At 46.9% G+C, this 11,550-nt stretch overlaps 1 long non-coding RNA gene across 1 annotated transcript in view; it reads left to right on the top strand.

The window, feature by feature from the left end:
- The first annotated feature begins 438 nt into the window (after positions 1-438).
- Positions 439-11,550, top strand: part of LOC137470004 (uncharacterized) — a 29,675-nt gene continuing 18,563 nt past the window's right edge. The window contains exons 1-2 of the long non-coding RNA XR_010996868.1: positions 439-489; positions 11,315-11,436. This is a non-coding gene — a long non-coding RNA (uncharacterized lncRNA). The remainder of the gene's footprint in view (positions 490-11,314; positions 11,437-11,550) is intronic.

The following is an 11,550-nucleotide window of genomic DNA, read 5'->3' as shown; positions in this document are numbered from 1 at the left end:
GGGCAGGGTGGGGATGGGGAGGTGGATGGCTACAAGGTAGGTCCAGAGGCTGTGCTAGGAGACAGGGGTGAAAACAATGACACAGCTCAGGGGAGGAGTGGGAGTGCAGCCCAAATTTACCCAGAGCTTTTGCACCGTGCCCTAAGGTTTGGCTGGGGGTCCCAGGTGAGGATGGTCAGGGTGATTAGGAGCCTTTGGGAGCACTCAGGGCTCTGGCACTGTTTCCTTATGCTCTGTGGGTCTCTCTGCCTGTGTAGGGAAATGTTTTCATTAGGTCAAATAACTGTGATTGACTTTCTGATGGCATTTAGGGAAAGACAATTATTTAGAAAGGCCTGAGGAGACACAGGCTCTTTCTCCTTGTGTGGTGCTCAGGGAGCAGGGATCTCATGCTGCCCAACTCCCAGGTGCCACCTTGCCCAGCTCCTGTGGGTCAGCTGCTGGCTGCAGCCACCAAACTCCCTGGCTGGCCCCAGGAGCATCAGCGAGGTAAGTGCTGGGACCGGGCAGAAAAAGGGATTCAGAGCAAAGCTGTTTGAAAGAAACAGCACTTGAGCAGAGTGAAGGAACAGTGTTTAAAGACAGGTGGAAAACGTAGGGTATGTCGAGTGCAGAAGTGTTAATTTGGCTAGTAAGGACAGTGGGTATATTTTACACTGGTTCTTTGATTTGTTTGCAATTACAAGCTCTGGTTAACAATTCTGGTTTATTTTGCACAATCTGAACTAGAGCCATGGGCTCTCCTTTGGCCTGTGTGGAGTCTGATGGAATAAGAATTTGTGTCATGCAGAGGCATTTCCAACAAATAAGTACGAGCAAGGAAGGAGCAAAGCCATTTTGGTTATCAGTGGTACAATGTAATTCCTCCTGCAAATAATTACTGGTTTCCACCTACTTCTCATAGGGCTTGAACTAAATGCTGTGTTAGCCAGCTGCAGGCAGAGTTCAAGAGATTAGTGCTTATGCAGCTAGTTCTGGAGGGAAGGAGTAACAACAGAGCCCAAAGGCAGTGCAAAGGAAAGAATTGCGAGATTATGTTGCCACAAACACTTGACATGAGCAGTTTTGGTTGATTCCCAAAAGGATGGCTCTTGCAGATTATTGCCAGCTTCCTTTTTCTTTGGTTTGTCTGCTGTTGTCAGCAACAGGTAAGGTGTTGTTTCTCCTTTTGCACAGTCACTGCCACACAGGTTGCTGCTTGTTTTCAGCTCCCAGATAATATCTGCTGAACCTTGCTGGCACTCTAAAATTTTCCAGGGGTGCTGGCAATGTGTGAGGAAGGAAACAAGCCCCAAGCTTTGCTGCTGAAGGGGTGGTGTTTGCTGCAAAAGCAGGGAGCAAAGAAAAGGTGCAGCAGAAGCAGCAAAGATGAGCATTTAGCATAAAATAAATGAGCATTTAGCATAAATGAGCTTTAGCTGGTGCAACTATGAAACTCTGTTTTGTTGAGGGTTTCAGGATGCACACGAGGGGCTCCATTTCAGTGTCACAGCCACGTGTGACAGGCAGGGTAAATATTCCTCAAGGATGCAGCACTACCTCTGTGGCCATGGAGGGCTTTGTTTGGAAATGGTAGTGCACCTCCAGCGTGGATCAACAGTTGTGAACACTTTAACTTAACCTGGGAAAGAGCAGAATACTCTGGTAGCTTGGGAGTTACTTTGGACTCTTGGGTAAACACCATTTAGACTTGTGTAAATTTGTAGGGGATATTCTGGCAAAAGCATTATTTACCCAAGTTAATATGTGCTTTATTTTGCTGCGTGCTCCATGTGTGTTTGATCAGTCAGCACACTGTGTACTTAGACTCTACCTCTGATGGTTTCAAGACATCTACACCACTGGATGCAGTATATTTTCAGTTTAATCAGATTTAAGACAGTGTTACTGGATTGACATCAGCTAACATGAGTAATCTGGAGAGGCAGATTGCCTGACCCATTTCTCCCTAGAGTCAGGAGAGGCTCCTTAGATGTTTAATCCATTGGGTCAAGGCATCTCTGCTGATAGAGAGAGAAGTAAATGTACCTAGGGTAATGGCTTTCCTTTTTTAAAATGTGTTATTTGCTGGGTGCTTGTTAAAGAGCCTGTGCTAGTATTTCTGAGGGGTGCTGCCCTTTGCTCTGTGTTTCCTGGAAGTACATTTCCTACTGATGGCCCTTGGATCCTCCTGGGAGTCAGGAGCAGTCTGTTTCATGCCCAGTAAATATTCTTGGCAGCCTAAAACTTGCTAGAGCCATTTGTCTTGCAAGACAGCCTTGACAAGCCATCCATGAATATAGCTTAGTAATGATTAGTTACAGGTCAGGAAGAGGTGGGGAATAATGGAGAAACTCTCACTTTGTTTTGTTGTGGTTGTTTTTTGTTTGTTTTAGTTTTGTTGTGTTTATGCCAGGGAATTGGAGAATAAGGAACCCAAAAATAGTCCTGGTCTGTGGTGTCCTTCAGCTTGTCCCACCCCGGCTATTCATTCCTCTTATCCATCCAAAAAGGCATTATTTTTCCTTCCAAAGAAGTGTGTAAAGTTTCTGTTTTCTCCTGGTTTTGTGAGAAGTTGCCTGGGAAAGGCTTAGCAATTTGTGATTGAACGGAATTGTTTTCATTTACTCCAAGATCCTTGAGGTTCCTTCTTTACCCAGCTACTAATTTCAGAGCTTGCTTGTCCTTGTCCCTCTCAGATAGTCCAATTTGTTTAATTTTTATTTTTTTTTTCTGCACCTATTCCTCTCTTCATTGGTTTTTGGAGTGATTGTGATGGGACTGGAATGAGGGCTGGTAGGCACAGGAGACTTCTTTGAACGACTGTGCTTTGTCAGGATTTACTGCTTTTCAAGTGTTGTGTGCATGTGAGGGATGGAAAGGAGATGCTCTGTGGGCCCTTCCACTGCTGCATTTGCAAAGAGGAGACTTCAAAAGGAAAAGGTACATTCAGCCTACAGCTAAAGCATCCAGCAGGTAGGGAATCACCACGTGTTTATCTACCATAATTACTAGGTACTAATTTCTCCCATATTAAGCAGTCATATCTTTCTTTATTCCCTCCGTCGACATGATCAGACAAATCACAGTAGATCTCCTCGTTCCTGCTTGGGGCTGTGTCCGTATCCAGCCATCTGCAAAGGTGTGTTCTCTTTCAGGATGCAGTTGTCTCAAAAAGGACTGCCAGAGCTGCCTCTCAATGAGCCTTCTCCTTGTCGGCACCGTGCCTGGCACTGTTCTGGCACTGCAGGTGATGGCAGCTCTCAGCCTGAGCTGCCCCACACCGCTCTGAGTGTTTGGAACACCTTTGGGATGACCAGCAACAGCAAAGCTCATCATCCAAGGGTGGTGTTTGACTTTGTGCTCGCTGCGGAGAGTTTGTGTGGTGTTTTCAGCACGAGTAAGAGACACCTTGTCGCTGTTGTATCGGGGACGGGTGAATGAAGCGACACCGGCTCCTGTGTTCTCAGAAGGCAAATGCAAAGTTTATTATACACCACATTCTTTTTACAGACTGTTCCAATAAAGCCGATGGGTCCTCCATCACCATTGGCTAATTAGGAACAACACCCTTCTTGTAAACGTCTTACAAGTAAGCAACACGTTCAAAACACCAGCTGCGAAGATTATTGTAATTCTTTCTCTGAGTTTTCTCAAAACTCCCCAGAGCAATGCCCGGGAAAGTTCATCTGACTTTCTCTCTGACCAGCCTGTCAGCAACCACAACACCCAATGCAGGAAAGGAGCCACACTGAAGGCAGTGTCAGCTAAACAATGGGACAAATCTCACCCTCACAACTCTTTGGCTCGTGAGGAAACAAAACCGTTCCTTACCCTGACTGACCTGTCAAGTAATGCACTAAATGGCCACCAAAATAGTTCCACCGCCCTCTGAGCCTCAGCAGAGGGGGTGGCATGTGCTGGGGCAGTGAGGCACTCGCTGCGCTGAGCTGAGAGGTTGGGACCCACCTCGGCCCGTCAGCGAGGGGCAGAGCACGCACTGGATGTGGAGCCAGTGCTGCTCCAGCTGCGGGGCAGGAGCCAAAGGTGTGACTCCATGGCACTGACATGGCTCCAGCTCCCTGGAAACCCCAGCTCTGAGGCAGGCTGGGCTGCTGGGACAGCTTCTTCCAAATAGCTCCTGGAATTCTTGCTTTAAAGTGTCACACTGCTTGTCCCTGTCAAAGGCTGGAGTCTGTCTGGATGTTTATGCTGTGCCTCTGGAGCTGAGTGGCATTTTATAAAACCAGTCCTAAAGCCTGGGAAATAAATGGCAAATAAGGTCCTGTCCTGTGCCTAGTACTTCAGGCAAGGTGAAAGGCCCCATTTATTTTAATTTTGTGGCCCAAATAATACTGCTGGAGATAGCAGCATTGGCCTTTTGAGCCAGGGTCTTTGCAGCAAAAGCAGCAGGCTGAAGGACCCTCTTTATTGGATAATACGCTCAGATGCCAGGATCAACCTGCTACCTACCATCAATTTTTTCTTTAATGAAATCTTTCCTTTTTTTATATTTTGAGTCAATCCAGACTACACCCGGGGTGCCCTTCAGCTCCTGTGAGTTAAGCCTTCCCTGCTAACACCCACCCACCTGATAACTTCCCTCAACCCCTTCAGTCTCTCACTGCAATTTTTTTAAGCTGCAGAACTCCACTTTCCCTACACTTTTGAGAAATGGTGATGGAGCCATCAAGGATCTCTTTGGGTTGGCCCAGGGGGGTGAAAGCCATGGGTAGCCATTTCCCAGGTGCATGGTCCTGCTGGAGGGATTTCCAGTGGGAGGCTGTATTGTAAATGCAGGTGAACCCGGTGGGAAGAAATGCTGATGTGTGACTCCAGCTCAGACGGCTGAATGATTTCTCTATTATAACTATGCTATAATACATTGATATACTGTTTAAAGGAGATACTAAAACTACAAACCTACTTGTTCTCACTACCATATCTAACTCCTCACAACTCGTGCCCCTCTCTGAGAGTGCAGCCACAGGTGGGTTGGATTGGCCATCAGCTCAAACAATCCTCACCAGAATCCAACCAAGCAATCACCCCAGGGGAACAATTCTCCAAACACATTCCACATGGGAAAAACAAGGAGCAGAAATAGAAATCGTTTTCTCTTTCTTCCTCTCTCCCTGTGCTCCTCTATGAAACATCCTAAGAGAGAGCAATGTGCTGCCACAAGGCTGTTAGGCAGGGTTTGACAGCAGTTTGATAAGCCTGGTTTATCAGCAGAGCAAATGAGCTCCCTTCTGTCCCCCAGGCTGAGATGGCTGTGCCCCCGTGCTTGGCTAAGCCAGACTTCCCTCCTCCCTCCCCTGAGCGCAGGAATTCGATGTGCTGGGCAAGAGGAGGGCTGAGCGGAGGGGGTGCACGCTTTTTGGGGCACTGTCACTGTCCCAGCCTTGCAGTGCTCCCCAGGGCCTCTTGAGCCATGCCACCCCTAGCTGAGCACGCCCCAGGCTCCGGAGCTCTTCTCTATGGGTAAGAAGGCACCAGGGCGCTGCCTCTGTGGTTTTCCCCAAGCTTTGAGTTCGAGTGGGGTTTTCCTGTTCTAGTGTCCCTAAATCCCAGTGCCAAGAAATTGTTTTCAATTGGCACTTTTTGAAAAAAAGACAATGTGATTATTTTTGCCTCTTTTTTATAACTTAACACCAATATCTGTGTTTAATTCTTTAATGATGTCGATTATGGGGGACCCCAAAGCCTGTTTTTCATCCTACTTGATCTTGCTGTTTCATCTCATATTGGGTATTGGGCCTCACAGCATCTCATAAATCAGATTAGGTGGAAACAAATACAAAGATGGAAATGTCCTGGATTTCAGTCTTGTTCTGCCTCAGACTTAATTTATAAATCTGTTCTTGTTAATAGCATAGATGTTGACAGCTCTGTATTTTAATTATATTAATTTAGTATCGTTTATCTACATTTAAAGCAGAAACTATCAAATCCCAAAAGGAGCTAAATGTTGTCATATGTGAAATTTATAATTTATTGAATTATAAGTTTTCACTGACCTTAACCTGGGCTTGTAACTGCAGTTTTATCTGTTCTTACACCAGCTCTGATGAGTTACTCAGCTTGTCATTTGTATAATGCTGTTGATTATCTTTGCTTCTTGAAAGAATTCAGGTAATAAGTAAATTTCTTTGCATACAAAGAAATAGATTAAATGTTTCTTTAGCACAGAAGATGTTTATTTTAAGAATGTATGCATGCTGCCCTTGGTGTATCTCATCCTTTGCTTTACTGCCCCTCCTGAAAGCTGAGTAAAACTGTTCTGAATCATATTTTTAAAACTAATTTATCTGAGGAAAGTGGTGGGAGAAATGTGCTCAGAAATAAAGCCATTTCAATGTGATTAACTGCAGAATAATGAAAGCATAATTCAGGTAATTTTCAAAATTAGATTGCAAAAGGTTTTTGAACTCCAGCCCCTCGAGCAGAGGATTGTGAGGGTGTTAAATAAGATGACACATCTCTGTCCCAGCTGGATCAATATTTGAGTCGCTTTTAGGTCTGCCTGTCACAGAGGAGCAAGCAGATAAATGGTGTGAATTTCTAAGTTATAGTCACACTACATCTGCCAGGGATGTTGCCTGCTTCTAAACACAAAATCTGCTGGAGTGTGATGCCTGCCCTGAAGAGCCCTGGGGCAGGCAAGAGCTCCTGGCTGCAAGGAGCTGTGAGACCTCCAGGGCATTGCACAGCACCTGGAGATGGGGTTCCTGTCATCTGGGAACCTTAGCTGCGCTCTGGTCATCAAAAAACCTTCACGGGGGAAGGAAAACAAGGGCCTGCTGGAGCTGTGGCTGCTTTCACTGATCATTTGCTAAGATATCAGACCTCGTGTGCTGGCAAAATCATCCTTGAAATCTGTGATCTGACCTAATCTCATTCAGGTCAGTCTTGAAAAGTGATGTGTGATGGGGTGGTGCTGTTTTTTTTTTTTTAATTTTTTATTTTCTGTTTTGATTGGTTTTATTTTCTTTTCTTTTCCCCCTGTGCTGATTTTTACCACTCCCTTGACCTGATTTCTCTGGAGCAGGCTCCTGGGCTGGGAGATGGGCAGCACAGGCTGGCTGAGCTCAGGGTGTGGGAGGTGCTGAGAGAGGGCAGAGCGTGGCACGGACCTGATGAGGCAAATCTCTGCCTGCTGCTGTGAGCTCCCGTGCTGGAGGGTCTCTGCTCTCCAGAGCAGCTGCTTCTTGAGTCTCTTTCCCCCTCTGAGAGCCCAGAGATCTGAGCCTCCCTCTCACACAGCAGTTACAAGGAGTAGAAACCTTTTCTAGGCAGTGGCAGACCAGAGAGCTGCCAGGATCAGGGAAGAAGAGGAAAGGGACAGGGAGAGGAGGGATTTATTTGCTTGTCATCCTTGGTAGGATGCTGCTGTGTAAAGTTTAGATGGCAAGTGCACAGATTTATATGGATACCTGCAGCCTGGAAGCTGCCTGAGAGCCTGGGTACCTCTGGTGCCCTGATGAGGCTGTGCATCACATTAAACCCATGGCATTTGGGCTGGGAAATGTCCCCAGAAAACCTACAAAAACCACACAAAACTACATTTACAGCTCCCTGCTTGGGAAATGTGCATCCAGTTGAATTTGAAATCTGGGGCATCTCATCTGCATTTACCCTGGCAGGTGACACAGTGCTGCTTGGAGCAGGCTTCATGAGGAGTAAAACGTGTTTGGAAGGGAGTAGCTCACAGTCTGGTTTGGTTTCTGGGGTCTGGCACGTGTTGCAAGGGGGAAGTGGGTGCTGTCCTCGAGGTTTGATGCCTTGGTTACATCTGTGGGGTGGGGTGAGCTCTGAGTCTCTGGTCCCCTTGTGCCGAGCTGCTCTCCTCTGACTCCATCCGTCCTGGCAAAGGAATGCAGGAGGAAAGAACTGCGCACAGAAAACACCGGAGCCTGGAAAAATCTGCAGGGAAAGGAGTTTCAAGAGACACCATGGGGCACTGTTGGGCTTCCTGCAAACCTTTGCAACTCAAAAATGCTGTCCCTTCACAGCCAGCACTTCTGCAGGCAGGCCCAGTGTTTGTGGTGACCTTCCCGCCTGTGTCGCCTCTGTCCGGGGGCTAGAGGTGACTTCACACTGAGGTTAACTCCACCAGCTGCTGCCTGGCAGTGCAGCAGGCTTATCAGCGGAGCGTGCATTTCATTATTTTCTTTTAGCAGATTTAAGGCTTGAATCCTGCCTGAGCAGGGCAAGAAGAGAAACGTCATCTCCTTGCTGTATCCCCAGGTGCATGGAGGATGCTCTTCTGTTGGGAAAAGCTGCTTGTGTGACAGAGGCAGAGATTTCTTCCTGAAAACAGGGGGCTTTTGTGCTCAACAACCCAACTTGTCATGCTTTACTGGAAAAGAGTGTGTGAAAGAAGGAAACAAAATTCTGCTTTTCCTTGTCTACTTACATATTAAAAGTTTTTTTTTTTTTTTTTTTTTTTTTTTGTCATATAAGCATAAAAAACAGAGAAAGCCTCTTATAGGCTTACCTAGAAGGCTGTAGCTCTTAGACAGTCATTAGCATTCCACTTACTTGTTTTATTCTGTTTGAGCAATTATTGTACCTTACCGGGCCATCAGACTGGGAGCAATTTCTTGACTCACAAACTACTATTTCTCCCTTTCAGACACACACATTGCATATATCTGATATCTTCAAAGCACCTCTGATGCTAGAAAAGCAGAATAATTTGCTCAGCATTGCACTCTGCTGAACACTTTCCCCGCTCTCGTTCCTTATAACTGTTGTTTGCATGGAGCACAGCCTCCAGAGCAGTGTGCATGAAGAGCTTCTGTACCCTGCATTTTTCACAGGAAACATTTGGGATGCATTTGTCATAAAGAAAAATCCTGACCGAAGAGATTTTTCTGCTCAGTTACTGGGAGGCTTTTGGGATAATTCACAGAATTCTGCAAGACACTAAAAAATAAAATCTTCTGGTCATTTTCCTGTCTAATTTTTTAAAAACACATCGGTGTTATGTTTCATTTAATGGCTTCATTATTCATAGGAACACAGAATGGTTTGGGTTGGAAAGGGACCTGGAAGATCATCTAGCTCCAACATGCCCGTGGAACTGCCATTTCCTAATGCGAGTCAAACATTTGTTGGAAATAACTGATATTTTTCTCTGATCTTATTTATAATGGCTGCATAAAAGAATAAGAAGAATGCAAAAAAAAATATTCTAGGGATGAAATAAAAAAGGGTATTTAGTTGGTATCTGTGTGACCCACACCAGGCAGGACTAAATAGCAGAGTTTAGGGCTGGTTTGTGCCTTGAACAGGTGGGTCCTGCTGAGCCTGAGGCCAGCAGGAGCATGGCATGGAGTAGGCATGGAGTAGGCATGGAGTAGGCATGGAGTAGGCATGGAGAGGCTGTGCCAGCGTCCCCCTTCCTCCTGCAGGGCTCCCTGCAGCACGTCTTGGGCAGCTCCCCAGAAGGTGCTGACCCATCCTGGCAGTGCCAGGAGATTCCCCAAGCATAGCTTGCTCCCAAGAGGGCACATCTACCTGGAAGTTCTGGGAGAGGCACGAGTGCTGGAAAATGGGAGGAGGTAGGGGAGGTGTAAGGCAGACTTTGAGCGATTAATCAAGCTGGGCTTGTGAGGAGAGCAGGTGAGTGAGTATCTTCTCCTTCCAGGTGAGTAATGTGACTTTTTTTACTCAGTGTGTGCAAATTTAATTAAGTGGTGACTTCTTCTCTGCCTCTCCAGTGCTGACAACAGCTCCCTCCCGGGTCCGGCTCCCCAGCTGCGCTGGAGATCTGGGGGTGCTGCTGGGATTTGACCCTCCTGGCTGTGACAGGGCAGGAGCTGCAGATCCAAGACCCAAGGGCCTGCTGAGATGCAGCCCTGACCACCCAAATCCCTGCCAGGTACCTCTGATAGCTAACTGATGAAGCATTTGGGCATTGCCGTGGAAGTGCAGTGACTTGTTCACCCATGGCAAGGGGGTTGGAACTAGGTGAGTTTTAAGGTCCCTCCCAACCCAAACCAATCTATGATTCTGCAGGTGTTGAATAAAGAATCGATCCAATTTCTACATTTAGGTGTTTGGCTGTGTGTTTTAACTAGGAGCCTTAATCTCATGGCATTTGAGTTGCCTCAGGGGGAAGCAGTGACAGTGGGAATTCACCAGAAGAAGCAGCAGCTGCAGCAACCAAAAAAACCCCAACAAACACCCCAAAACCCAATAAAAAAACCCTTCTAAAATACAAAACCTTGCAATTCCGTCTTTCAATTAAATATTATTTGAGTGAAAAAAGTATGTTTTCCACTAGGTCATGTGAGTGTCTTAATGCCTAAAAGTGGAGATTGGATCTCTGGGTCTGCACAGCTGTTTTTGGACGAATGTTTTTCAGATTACATCTGAATTAAACCTCTAAAATATGTTTTCAAGAGACAGCGAGGGGATGGAAGCAGGAACAGAGGACGTAGGTTGGAACAGGAGCCCAGCTGGAGTTTGAGACAGGGATTGAAGGCAGCAGCTCATGTCCTTTATGTGAGCTCCCGTGCATCCTTTCACGAGGGTTGGGCAGGCCTGTGTGCCTTGGGACTGTGTGTTCTGACAGTGGTACGTGGGACTGGGATTATGTGGGTGCTGTGTTCTTATCCCCTGGAAATGCCATCGCAGGAGGGGCCCCCAGCAAGGACCCCCTCCCCTCTGTTCCCTGGGACTGTTTTTGCAGCAGCTTTATCCCAGATCCCTGGCAAACAGCCCTCCAGCAGGAGCAGGATCCAAGCAGTGCAGGGGATGGGGCACAGGGATGCTCCTGGGTGAACAGCTCCCAGGCAGGGTGGCTCTGGCAGGGGCAAGGGGCAGTTTGATGAGATAACATCACTTACTGAGCTGCAGCTGGGCGTGAGGGTGGCAGGACTGGGAGCAGGCGGGCAGGACTGACCTCGGTGGCCAGTGCTGCCAAAGGAGACAAATCCTCTTTTTGCCTTCTCATGTTTTATGTTTAGCATGAGATACAGCGTGGTTTTCCATTTTCATTTGGGGTTTTAGAGGTTTGGCACTGTAAAGGGTGCAACTGCCTTGTTACCTGCTTGCAGCCAGAGCTGTTTTTAAAATGCTGACCAGAATTCTGTGGAGCAGCATTCTCTCTCTTCACTCAGCACTGAATGCAGCTTGTGGGATTCCTGTTCTGCCTGAGGTAGCCTCAGTTATTTCCCATTCACGGGCACCAACCTCACTTTAAGATACGTTACCTGCATTTCCCGAACTGTTGCGGTTAAAAAGATGCAATGCTGTGATACCCCATCTATTTGCTAAAGCCCATCTGAAACTACCCTTGTTTGCAAGCCATTTTGCTTTCCAGGGCTTCACGCCTAAGATGGGAATGAAAATGAGGCAGTTTTGGAGGTTTCCATGGCTGATGTCCTCCTGCTAGCAAAGGCTGTGACCCATTCGCTATGTGCCACCTGAGGCAGGAGCATTCAGGTGAGCTCAGAAATGTGTGGTTTTGCCTTGTCAGTCTGTCACCGTGTGTGAAAGATTGACAGGGTATGGTCATGAATACACATATGGCATTTGTGTGGAGTCTCCCTTGAGTAT

The sequence above is a fragment of the Anomalospiza imberbis genome, chromosome 3 (assembly GCF_031753505.1).
Source record: "Anomalospiza imberbis isolate Cuckoo-Finch-1a 21T00152 chromosome 3, ASM3175350v1, whole genome shotgun sequence".
Lineage (NCBI taxonomy): Eukaryota > Metazoa > Chordata > Aves > Passeriformes > Viduidae > Anomalospiza > Anomalospiza imberbis.
This window is presented reverse-complemented; position numbering and strand designations above follow the sequence as displayed.